This window comes from Otolemur garnettii, unplaced genomic scaffold (assembly GCF_000181295.1).
Source record: "Otolemur garnettii isolate 467f Iridium unplaced genomic scaffold, OtoGar3 scaffold00081, whole genome shotgun sequence".
Taxonomy (NCBI): domain Eukaryota; kingdom Metazoa; phylum Chordata; class Mammalia; order Primates; family Galagidae; genus Otolemur; species Otolemur garnettii.
Genome location: NW_003852476.1, coordinates 452184 through 463338, shown reverse-complemented (window position 1 = coordinate 463338; position 11155 = coordinate 452184). Strand labels below are relative to the sequence as shown.

The 11155-nt window shown below is 40.4% G+C and overlaps 1 pseudogene; it reads right to left on the bottom strand.

Moving 5' to 3' along the window:
* Positions 1 to 6869: 6869 nt before the first annotated feature.
* LOC100955349 lies at positions 6870 to 8182 on the bottom strand (annotated as a pseudogene).
* Between the last annotated feature and the right edge of the window lie 2973 nt (positions 8183 to 11155).

The following is an 11155-nucleotide window of genomic DNA, read 5'->3' as shown; positions in this document are numbered from 1 at the left end:
GAATTAAATGAAATGAAAACAAAAGAATCATTCAGAAGATTAATGAAACAAAAAGTTGGTTTTTTGAAAAGATTAATAAAATTGATAAACCTTTGGCCAACCTAACCAGAAACAGAAAAGTAAAATCTCTAACATCACCTATCAGAAATGATAAAGGAGAAATAACAAACACCTCAGAAATTCAAAACATCCTCAATGATTACTACAACAAACTTCCTATTCCCAGAAATATGAACATCTGAAGGAAATGGACCGATACCTGGAAGCACACCACCTTCCTAGACTCAACCAGAAATAATTAGAAATCTTGAATAGACCTATATCAATCACTGAAATAACATAAACAATATGAAATCTTCCAATAAAAAAAAGTCCGGGACCAGATGGCTTCACATCCAGATTCTATCAAACCTTTCAAGAAGAACTAGTACCTATATTATACAACCTTTTCCACAGCATAGAATAAGGAGGAATGCTTCCCAACACAATTGATGAATCAAATGTCACTGCGATTGCCAAACCAGGAAAGGATTCAACAAAAAAAGAAAATTATAAACCATTATTATTCATGAATATTGATGTAAAAATAATCAATAAAATCTTAGCAAACAGAATTCAACAACACATCAAAAAAATTGTACACCATGATCAAGTTGGTTTTATTCCAGGGTTACAGGTTTGGTTCAACATACATAAATCTATAAACATAATACATCACATCAATAAAATAAAAAACAAAGACCATATGATTCTCTCAATTAATGCAGAAAAAGCCTTTAATAACATCCAGCATCCTTTCATGATCAGAACATTCAATAAAATAGGCATAGAAGGGACATTTCTTAAACTGATAGAGGCCATCTACAGCAAACCCACAGAAAATATCATATTGAATGCAGTAAAATTGCAAATATTTCCACTCAGATCAGGAACCAGGCAAGGATGCCCGCTGTCTCTACTGCTATTCAACATAGTAATGTAAGTCTTAGTCATTGCAATCAGACAAGAGAAGGTGATCAAGTGTATCCAAATAGGATCAGAGGAGATCAAACTCTCGCTCTTCACTGATGATATGATCTTATACCTGGAAAATCCCAGGGACTCACCTCCAAACTCTTAGAAGTGATGAAGGAATACAGCAGTATTTCAGGATACAAAATTAATACTTACTAATTAGTAGCTTTATGCCAACAGTATTCAAGCTGAAAATATAGTCAAGGACTCTATTCCTTTTACAGCAGTGCCAAAGAAGATAAAATATCTGGGAATTTACCTGACAAAGGATGTGGAAGATCTCTATATAGAAAATTATGAAACTCTGAGAAAAAAATAACTGAAGATATTAACAAATGAAAAAACATACCATGCTCATGGCTGGGAAGAAACAACATGGTTAAAATGTCCATTCTGCCCAAAGCAATCTACAGATTTAATGCAATCCCTATTAAAGCACCATTGTCATACTTTGAAGAGCTTGAAAAAATAGTGCTTCATTTTATATGGAATCAGAAAAAACATTGAATAGTAAATACATTACTCAGAAATAAGAACAAATCAGGCAGAATCACTTTACCAGACTTCAGGCTATACTATAAATCTATAATGATCAAAACAGTATGGTACTGGCACAAAACCAGACAGGTAGATTCATGAAACTGAATAGAGAACTAAAGGATGAACCCAGCTACTTCCCATCATTTGGTCCTTGATAAGCCTATCAAGGCTTAATATAAAAAATATTCAATGGGGGAAAGACTCCCTATTTAATAAATGGTGCTATGTGAAGTGGCTAGCAACCTGTAGAAGACTGAAACTGGACCCACATCTTTCACCATTAATAAAAATTGATTCTCACTGGATAAAATATTTAAACTTAAGACATGAAACTGTAAAAATACTAGAAGAGAGTGCAAGGAAAACACTTGAAGAAATTGGCCTGGGAGAATATTTTATGAGGAGGATCCCCCCTGGGCAATTGAAGCAATACCAAGAATACATTACTGGGATCTGATCAAACTAAAAACTTTTGCACAACCAAGAGCACAGTAAGTAAAGTAAACAGACAACCTTCAGAATGGAGAATATTTTTGCAGGTTATGCTCCAGAAAAGGTCTGATAACTAGAATCTACAGAGAACTCAAACTAACCAATAAGAAAATTACAAATATTTCTAAGAGTAGAATGTGAACGTTTTAAAACAATAACTGAGAAAATTATATGAAGGCTCTGTTGACCAGTTTGATGGAAGTATTTCGGATTGCATGTGAAAACCCCACATTGTACCCCAGAAGTGCATTAATGTACATAATTACCATTCAATAAAAAAAAGAAAATTACAAATACCCCAATTTCTATGTGGACAAGAGACTTGTACAGAATCTTCTCTGATGAAGACAGGTGCATGGCCTATAAACACATGAAAAAATGCTCATCATCCTTAATCATTAGAGAAATGCAAATCAAAACCACTTGGCATATCATCTAACTCCAGTAAGATTAGCCCACATCACAAAATCCCAAAACTTCAGATGTTGGTGTGGATGTGATGAGAAGGGAACACTTCTACACTGCTGATGGGAATGCAAGCTAATACAACCTTTTTGGAAAGAAGTTTGGAGAACACTCAAGAAACTTAAAGTAGACCTGCCATTGAATCCTGCAATTCCTCTACTAGGTATATACCCAGATGATCAGAAATTATTTTACAACAAAGACATTTGCACCAGAATGTTTATTCGCAATTCATAATTGCCAAGACATGGAAACAGCTCAAGTGCCCACTGACCCATGAATGAATTAACAAATTGTGATATATGTACTCTATGGAATACTATGCAGCCATAAAAAGATGGAGACTTCACATCTTTTATGTTTACCCAGGTGGAGCTGGAACATTTTCTCCTTAGTAATGTATCTCAAGAATGGAAAAAAATTATTCAGTATACTCAATACTACTACGGAATCAATATATAATCACCTACACATTCATATGAATGGCAAAACATAACTATAGTCCAGAAAGTAGAAGGGAAGAGGAGAGAGAGGGGAGAGGAGAGAAGACAAGGGAAGAGCAAGGGTATTTGTGGGAACCTCACCTAATGTGCATGATGTACATTTCAAAAGTATTAAGAAATGAGTATAATTGTGATGGATGTGTTACTTAGTTCAATGTAAGCATCTCACATTGTATATCAAAGCAGTACACTGAACCCCATAAAGGCATCAATGTACAAAGTAATGATTTTATAAAAAATAATAATAAAAGAAAGGGAGGGCTTGGTGCCTGTGGCTCAAGCGGCTAAGGTTCCAACCACATACACCTGAGCTGGCAGGTTTGAAACTATCCTGGGCCCGCCAAAAACAACAATGACAGCTGCAACCAAAAAATAGCCAGGCATTGTGGTGAGTGCTTGTAGTCCCAGCTACTTAGGAGGCAGAGGCAGGAGAATAGTTTGAGACCAGGAGTTGGAGGTTGCTGTGAGCTGTGATACCATGGCACTCTACCCAGGGTGACAGCTTGAGGCTCTGCCTCAAAAATAAAATTAAATTAAATTAAGGGATAAGGTTTATATGCCATGAATCTGACAAAGGGCTGATGAATAGAATCTAGAGAGAACTCGAATTAATCAAGAAGAAAAGGGCAAACAACCCCATTTATAAGTGGACAAGAGACTTGAACAGAAACTTCTCTGAAGATGAAGATGAATGTCCAACAAACACATGAAAAAAATGCTCATTGCCCCTAATCATCACAGAAAGCAAATCAAAACCACTCTGAGATATCACCTAACCCCCGTGAGATTAGCCCACATCACAGTCCTGAATCTGCAGATGCTGGCATGGATGTGAAGAGAAATCAACACTTTTGCCCCGCCGGTAGGATTGCAAACTAATACACCTTTATGGAAAGAAGTATGAGGACTCCTCAAAGAACTAAAAGCTGACCTTCCATTTTGCCACAAGGACATTTGCACCAGAATGTTTATTCAACTCAATTTACAATTGCCAAGATGTGGAAGCAATCCAAGGGCCATGAATGGATTAACAAACTGGTATATATATATACCATGGAATACCATTCAGCCATAAGAAAAGAAAAAAGAAAAGAAAAGAATAGACTTTACATCTTCTGTGTTTACCTGGATGCCCACATGAAAGATAAAACACAAGTATAGTCTGGAAAGGGGGAAAGGAGAGGAAGGAGAAAGAAGGAGAGAGGGGAGAGAGGATGAGGGAGAAGAAAAGAGTGGGAGAGGGGAGAAGTAGCTGTGGTACTTCACACATTTCTTTTCTTTTTACTTTCTTTTCTTATCTAGATTATCTCCCTCTTGTTTTTCACTAGTTTATGCCATCCTTGTTTGATTTCTTTTATAATACTTATGATTTCCAACTCATTTATTTTACTTGATTTTTTTCTGTCTCTTCTCTCTAGACCCTGGTTGCAAAGTCCATATCTATCTTCCTTACTGCTATATCCTCATCTGAGAGCAGGTCCAGATCTGTGACAGGCACTCGATGAATCTCTTTCTTTCTTTCTTTCTTTCTTTCTTTTCTTTGTTTCTTTCTTTTCTTTCTTTCTTTTTTTTTTTTTTTTTTTGGTAGAGACAGTCTCACTTTATCACCCTCAGTAGAGTGCCATGGCATCACACAGCTCACAGCAACCTCCAACTCCTGGGCCTAGGCAATTCTCTTGCCTCAGCTTCCCAAGTAGCTGGGACTGATAAGTCCTCAAATGTACATGTGATTTGCATCTACAACTACAACTTGAGTTTGCATCTACATCTACATCTTGAGTTAAGCCTTTCCCTCCCTCATCCATTTGAAGGATTAGACTGAAAAAGCTCTGAGATCCATTTCTCTCCTGCACCGTGTGATCTGGGCTATGGTATTAGGAAGACCAATTAGTTTCCCATCTCCAAACTAAACCAAAAGCAGAGCTAGTACGGCTCACAACCAAAAAGTCAACATGAGCATCATCTTTGAGAAGCTTCGGTTCCTTGGTGGGATTAGCTCTGACTTAGACATACATGTTAGCATTTCCTTACAACACCTACTGACAAGACATGGCTCATCTTATTTTTTTTTTTTCAAAGTCCCCATCTTTTTATGGCTGAATAATATTCCATGGTATACATATACTACACAGTTTATTGCGCTATCTGCACTTGGGTTATTTTCATCTTTGCAATTGCAAGTTGAGCTGCTATATTCTATTGCATATGTCCTTAATGATAAAATGATTTTTTTTCTTTTGGGTAGATACCTAGTATTGGGATTGCAGATCAAACGGAAGCTCTCTGAAGATTCTCCACACTTCTTTCCAAAAACTCTGTACTAATTTGCAATCCCACCCATAGTGCATAAGTGCACAAGTGTTTCCCTCTTTGCACCCCCCAGACTTTGGGATCTTGTGATGGGGGCTATTCTCACTGGGGCTGATAATCTCAAAGTGGTTTGGATTTGTGGTTCTCTAATGATTAGAGATGATAAGCATTTTTTCATGTGTTGGCTATTCATCTGTCCCCTTGGGAAAATGATTCTGTTCATGTCTCTTGCCCAGTGATTAGTGGGGTTGTTTGCACTTTTCTTTTTGAGCTTGAGTTCTTTAGTCGAGTATTTTGAAGCAAAGATCTGGGCCTACATGTGCTTGTTATAATCAGTGTCACTGTTCTCAGGAGCTCTTGGTAGACCAAGTTAAGCTACATCTGGGATAACTTGTCATGGTGGTTAACAGAAAACCTAATACACCTTCTTCACTTGGGAAGCGTAAGCTTCCCAAGCCCAGGCCACCCTGGCAAGTGGATACTTACCTTGATCTGCTGCACCTGACAGCTTTGGGAACCATTAGATCAGAAAAAGAAATAAAGAAAATAAATGGAGAAAGGAAGCTGAAGGAAGTTCTGACATGTGTCTGAACACTTGTGAAACAGATGAGATTTCTGAGCCTAAGTACAGGGAGGGCAAGGTTGATAAGAGACTCTCCTGATTTTCAGAATTTCTTTTAGGAGTCTCTTAAAAACACCAGGACTTATTTCCAGTTTCCAGAATGTAGGGAACCCAAATGGTCCACAGAACTTAGAAAAAAGGAAAGCTGTATATTGCTTTGGAAACACAGCCATATTAATTCTGGCTTTTTTATTAAAAAAAAAATTTTTTTTTTTTTTTGGTCCAGGCTAGAGTGCAATGACACCATCATGGCTCATTATAACCTTGACTTCCTGGGCTCAAATGATCTTCCCACCTTAGCCTCCTGGGTAGCTGGGACTACAGGTATACACTACAACACACAGCTAAATTTTAAATTTTTTTTTGTCGAGACAAGCTGGTCTATTGCCCAGGCTGGTCTTGAACTCCTAGCTTCAAGTGATCCTACCATCTCAGCCTTCCAAAATGCTGGGATGCCCAGCCACCCTTTATTATTTAAACAAAGACTACTGGCTGTGTGGTTATAATCATATTCCCCCAATCACTATTGAACCACCAGCTTTAGGGAGGGTATAATAGTGGGGGAGGTAGGTACAACAGGCACTAATGTCGGCTCCTTTTGACTATGGCCTGAGGCTTCTCACCCAGAAGTTTCCCTAAAGCTAGATCCACCTACTTGTTAAGGCTGATTGGAGTGAAGACTCCAGAAACAGGTATGAATGAAGTGTTTGTGAAAAGAGCCCGCTTTATTGGGAAGCAGAGTGCTGCACACTGACCAGCAGATGAAGGCCACCTAAGGGGCAGCTTACACATCACATTCCAAAAGATACAGAGGATGTTTGCTAATATCAGTCAACTGGAACATGGATGACTCTGGGCAGCTTCTCCAACCTCATCTCTGGGGTCAGGTAAACTCCCATTTTCCTGACAGCAACTGTGGTTCACTAGAGATAAAGCCCCTCAGGGCCTTCTTGTTTTTTATACCGAACATTTTCTTTAGATTTTTTGAAGTCTTCATTTGTTACTTTCATTCTACATTTTCTTAAGGCCATCAGACCAGCTTCTGTACAAATTGCCTTACTATCAGTACCAGAGAGATCATCTTTAGCTATGATCAAGTCATCCAGTGTTACATCATCAGCCAGGGTCATCCTGCTTGTGTGAATCTGAAAGATGCACTTCTTAATCTTTTCATCAGGCAGGGGAAACTCTATCTTCCTGTCAATGTGGCCTGGTCTGATAAGAGCTGGATCCAAAGTTTCTATTTGGTTTGTAGCCATAATAACTTTCACATCTCCCCTTGAATCAAATCCATCCAACTGGTTCAACAGTTCCAACATTATCCGCTGAATTTCTATCTCACCACCAGAATTTGGGTCATATCTTTTTGTCCCAATGGTATCGATTTCATCAATAAACACAATGGAAGGTGCATGTTCTTCAGCAACTCAAAACAATTCCCAAACAAATTTGGGCCTATCACCTACGTACTTCTGAATGAGTTCAGAGCCAACCACTCTCAAGAAAGTGACCAAGGTTTGGTTTGCTACTGCTTTGGCTAACAAGGTTTTACCTGTGCCAGGCAGACCATAGAGAATGACCCCTTTAGGGGGATTTATACCCATCTCTTCATAATATTCAGGATGGGTGAGAGGAAGCTCCATGGATTCATTTCCTGGATTTGGTTGTCCAAGCCCCCAATATCAGCATAGGTTTCCTGGGGTGCCTTTTTTACCTTCATCACTGTGACCAGGGGATCTGTGTCATCCATCAGCACCCCTATCAGGGCATGCACCTTGTGGTTGAGCAGGACCAAACAGCCTGGTTTCACAAGATCCTTGTCTACAAATGAAAGGATGCTGACATAGTGTTCTAAGCCCACATATGTGGACACGATGGCATAATTGTCATCAATGATCTCTTCCAAGGTTCCTACTGACATTGGGGTTCCTCTCAGATCATCCACTTTTGATCTTTCTTCCTCTTGCTTTTCCTCTAATGGTGTCATTTGTTTCTGATTTCTAATGAATTCTTCCTCCATGAGAAGATAGTCTTTAATTCTCTCTAACTTCAACAATTTTAATTGGGACTGAGTGTGAGGTATCACCAGTGGTAGTTTACTGGCTGCATCTGGTCCCTTTGTTTTTTTCTTCTTTTTCCCTACTCTGGTTTGTATAGGAGGTTCATATTTCTTTTTCTTATCCTTGTCATCCTTGCCACCTCCAGGACCATGACCACCACTCTGACTTTGACCCATCTTGCCTCAGCTGCTCACTCTCAACATGGCTTATCTTAATGGTGTGCTCTCAAAGATGTCCCTTTACAAATGAGCTCAGAGTAGATCATCTATGTCAAGCTCTCCTAATAACTGTCCTTGGATGGGTTGTTGTTCGGGGATCACATGTGTTCCAAAGTGCTCTTCTCCTTGCTTGCACCCCAGACATACTGTCTCTCCCCTTGTGCAATGAGTATTTCCTGTTTGGACCACTCAGTATACATTTTCCCCCACCTATTAGAAAGAGATATTTAACTTTGTTTTTTCATATATCTATCTCTACTGTGTGCATTGGGGGAAAATGACTCTACTTCCAGCTCCATTAAATGGCTTAAATTACAGACCCACTGAGTGCCCTCAGAAAGCCTGGGGTCAGTCCTAGGCACATCAGTCTGCAGTTCCAAGGAGAGGAGAAGGTGTCTCCCTGAGTGAGTTACTGTAGCTCTGCCCACACAGTGGATCTTCACTGCATGTTCTACAGGTGATTCTGCAGAGCTCCAGCCAAAGGCCTGCAGCCTAGTCAATTTGGTGGGAAAGCCTTGACCTCCCCTGAAGATTAGAGAGCCAGGTTTGGGTAGGGAGGCAATTCCTAGAAGAGAACAAAAACAAAAGCAAAAAAAAAAAACAAAAAAACAAAAAAACCCTTACAAAACCAAAGACAGGAACAGACAAAGCCAAAAGACAATGAAACTAGCAGATGAGGGTAGAAACAAAATTTCCTGGCCACACCTGTGCCCAGAGGTCCAGCTCCTGTTCCTCCCACTTCTAGCAGTTCCCTCAGTTTCTTCAGCTCCTAAGTGTTTTGGAATCATCATTGGCTCCTCTCTTTCCCTCATGCCACACAAATTTAATCCATCCATAAATCTTGTTGGCTTTATTTTATCTTTTGTTGTTTTTATTACAAAATAAAAAGAGAGATTCTGAACAGAGTTGGCCTCTGAAACTGAAGGAGGGGAGCTGAGATAGTAAAGAAGATAGACAAGTACACATCATCTCAGCTGTGGCAACCTGAGACTCCAAAAAAGGGGATCTAAGTGAACAAATTCCAGGTACTAAGCCCAGCACCACAAGAACAAGAGACCTCTCTCCCAAGTGGAAGGCTCCCTTCAGGCTCTCTGCAAGCAATCAGGGGACAAAAGAACTTTCATCTTACCCCACAGGTGGGAGCCACAAAATACTGGGCATCTTCCCCCAGAGAAGTCCCACCTGTGAACCTAGGCATCATTCTACCCAGCATAAAACTGAACAAATACTCTCCCCTGAATACCAAACTTTCAGTACACCCTTCCTCCCCCTTGCCCAGAGGTCTGAAGGTCTACCCCCTGCAAAACTCAGAGGGTGTGGCCATTCCCTAGTAGTTCTAGGCATTGTACCAATAGAAGTGCTGAAACACTGACTCGAGTGGAGACAAGGGGGCACAGGAAGAGAGGAATACTGGGAGAGATAAACACTCGTGACAATGCCTTGTGGGTGGTGGCACAAATGCCCCCCTTTGGACTTGGAAGAGCAGAGCCTCTAATACCAGGTTAGGGCTGCCAGAGGACAGGTGAGCTCACCCCACATTGGGACTTTTGGCAGTGAGCCACAGACAACTGGTTGGGACTGTAACAGGCAGGGGGCATGACCCTGTTGGAATTTCAAGGGTGGAGTCCAGACACCTGGTTTGGACTTCAAGGGCACAGTACTGGAGTGGGGTTTGACTTTCAAAGGTAGAGCTGTGGGTGCCCAGTTTGGACTTTCAAGGGTTGGCCACTGATGCCAGGTTTGGACGTTCAGGGGTGGGTAAACTGATGCCCAGCTCAGACTTACAAGAATGTAGGTGCTGATGCCTTTGTCCTGACTGTGGCTAGTGATCTTTCCTGAATTGGTGGTCCACCAGAACCAGACTCCATCCCCTTGTTATGGTGATTGGAACTGTCTGTGGATTTCCACTATCAAAATATTGGCAATCCCTGGAGACACTTCGAGCTCTCCCTATTGTGCAGTGATCGTACTATCCAGGTCAATCTCTAGACCTAGACCATCCACCTGGGGTCCCTCCAAGGTTGACTGCCAGTTGTTTTAAAGTGGGAAAGGACTGACTCTCCTTCACCAGTTGTTGCCAGTGGTGGACAGGGCACCACAGATGCTTGTATCTCTCCCCAGATGAGATTCCAGCCTAATATCTCACCTCCTTAAGATTTGGTAGAGGTGGCTAATTTCAGGGCAGAGCCATCTTGTGCTCTCTTACTAAGCAGGTCTTCGGAGTCTTAGGCTACAGCTCTGAAAGAGACCTTTGTAAGGCTGTAGGGAAAAACCCACAGTCACAAGCCCCAGCTCCATTGATAAAGGGAAGATTAACTCCTTCCTGGGGCCCCCAATCCAATGTTACTCTACCATTATAAAAAGCCAAATTTCAGAAAATACTCATGGGGTGGAACCAGAGGAAGAACTCTGGCAACATAAATAATCAGAGTAGATCAACTCCCCCAAGGAATGACAAAGCAGATAAAACAGAAGATGTCATTCATAGACAGATGGCTGAAATGTCAGAAATAGAATTCCTAGTGTGGATGGCAAATAAAATAAATAGAATAGAAGAAAAGTTAGAAATTGAATTTCAAAGAGTAGTTCAAAAGTTATCTCAAGAAATCAATGAATTCAAAGACAGAATCTCCAAGGATGTGGACATAATGAGAAAAGAAATAACAGAGCTTAAGGAAATGAGAGTTATTTGAGGAGCTTCATAATACAGTAGAATCCTTCAGTAACAGAGGGAAGCAGGCAGAAGAAAGGATCTCTGAAGTTAAAGACAGAGCTTTTGAATGCTCCCAAATGCTCAAAGAAGCAGACAAATGGAGAGCAAAAAATGATCATTCCCTGAGAGAATTGAGGGACCACTCCAAAAAAGCAAACATTTGTCTTACAGGAATTCCTGAAGGAGAAGAGGATGGTCCTAAAGGTACAGATGCTCTA